Source organism: Synchiropus splendidus, unplaced genomic scaffold, assembly GCF_027744825.2.
Source record: "Synchiropus splendidus isolate RoL2022-P1 unplaced genomic scaffold, RoL_Sspl_1.0 HiC_scaffold_49, whole genome shotgun sequence".
NCBI classification, from domain to species: Eukaryota; Metazoa; Chordata; class Actinopteri; order Syngnathiformes; family Callionymidae; genus Synchiropus; species Synchiropus splendidus.
Window position 1 is genome coordinate 252,501 of NW_026527083.1, and position 2,182 is coordinate 254,682.

Sequence of the window (2,182 nt, forward strand, 5' to 3'; positions counted from 1 at the left end):
GACAAAAAATTAGGCGCCCAAACCCTTTGAGTGACAAAAAATTAGGTCGCGCGAAAATTGTACCAAGTCGAGCCCCGGTGGGGTCGGGCTTATGTCTTCCAGGGGTTTCACTGGAGCTCAAGGGTGCGAATCACGGTGCTCTTTGCCCGGCCAGCCGCAAGCCTCGGTCGGGCAGGCCAGGCGACCGAGTGCCCCTCCTGACCCCCGGAGGTCCGAGAAGACCCGGACCCTCCCGGGTCCAGCCGGTCCCTCAGGCCCGGGGAGGGTCCCCGGAGCCGGGCAGGGGGTCCTGGGGCGGTCCCGGAGGCTCTCTGGGTCGGAGACCCAGAGTGACAAAATATTAGGTGCCGGAGCTGTGACAAAAAATTAGGCGCCCAAACCCTTTGAGTGACAAAAAATTAGGTCGCCCGAAAATTGTACCAAGTCGAGCCCCGGTGGGGTCGGGCTTATGTCTTCCAGGGGTTTCACTGGGGCTCAAGGGTGCGAATCACGGTGCTCTTTGCCCGGCCTGCCGCACGCCTCGGTCGGGCAGGCCAGGCGACCGAGTGCCCCCCCCTGACCCCCGGAGGTCCGAGAAGACCCGGTCCCTCCCGGGTCCAGCCGGTCCCTCAGGCCCGGGGAGGGTCTCCGGAGCCGGGCAGGAGGTCCTGGGGCCGCCCCGGAGGCTCTCTGGGTCGGAGAACCAGAGTGACAAAATATTAGGTGCCGGAGCTGTGACAAAAAATTAGGCGCCCAAACCCTTTGAGTGACAAAAAATTAGGTCGCGCCAAAATTGTACCAAGTCGAGCCCCGGTGGGGTCGGGCTTATGTCTTCCAGGGGTTTCACTGGAGCTCAAGGGTGCGAATCACGGTGCTCTTTGCCCGGCCTGCCGCACGCCTCGGTCGGGCAGGCCAGGCGACCGAGTGCCCCCCCTGACCCCCGGAGGTCCGAGAAGACCCGGACCCTCCCGGGTCCAGCCGGCCCCCCAGGCCCGGGGAGGGTCCCCGGAGGCGGGCAGGAGATCCTGGGGCCGCCCCGGAGGCTCTCTGGGTCGGGGAACCAGAGTGACAAAATATTAGGTGCCGGAGCTGTGACAAAAAATTAGGCGCCCAAACCCTTTGAGTGACAAAAAATTAGGTCGCCCGAAAATTGTACCAAGTCGAGCCCCGGTGGGGTCGGGCTTATGTCTTCCAGGGGTTTCACTGGAGCTCAAGGGTGCGAATCACGGTGCTCTTTGCCCGGCCTGCCGCACGCCTCGGTCGGGCAGGCCAGGCGACCGAGTGCCCCCCCCCTGACCCCCGGAGGTCCGAGAAGACCCGGTCCCTCCCGGGTCCAGCCGGTCCCTCAGGCCCGGGGAGGGTCCCCGGAGCCGGGCAGGGGGTCCTGTGGCGGTCCCGGAGGCTCTCTGGGTCGGAGACCCAGAGTGACAAAATATTAGGTGCCGGAGCTGTGACAAAAAATTAGGCGCCCAAACCCTTTGAGTGACAAAAAATTAGGTCGCCCGAAAATTGTACCAAGTCGAGCCCCGGTGGGGTCGGGCTTATGTCTTCCAGGGGTTTCACTGGAGCTCAAGGGTGCGAATCACGGTGCTCTTTGCCCGGCCTGCCGCACGCCTCGGTCGGGCAGGCCAGGCGACCGAGTGCCCCCCCTGACCCCCGGAGGTCCGAGAAGACCCGGTCCCTCCCGGGTCCAGCCGGTCCCTCAGGCCCGAGGAGGGTCCCCGCAGCCGGGCAGGAGGTCCTGGGGCGGTCCCGGTGGCTCTCTGGGTCGGAGAACCAGAGTGACAAAATATTAGGTGCCGGAGCTGTGACAAAAAATTAGGCGCCCAAACCCTTTGAGTGACAAAAAATTAGGTCGCGCGAAAATTGTACCAAGTCGAGCCCCGGTGGGGTCGGGCTTATGTCTTCCAGGGGTTTCACTGGAGCTCAAGGGTGCGAATCACGGTGCTCTTTGCCCGGCCTGCCGCACGCCTCGGTCGGGCAGGCCAGGCGACCGAGTGCCCCCCCTGACCCCCGGAGGTCCGAGAAGACCCGGTCCCTCCCGGGTCCAGCCGGTCCCTCAGGCCCGAGGAGGGTCCCCGCAGCCGGGCAGGAGGTCCTGGGGCGGTCCCGGTGGCTCTCTGGGTCGGAGAACCAGAGTGACAAAATATTAGGTGCTCAAACCCTTTGAGTGACAAAAAATTAGGTCGCGCGAAAGTTGTGC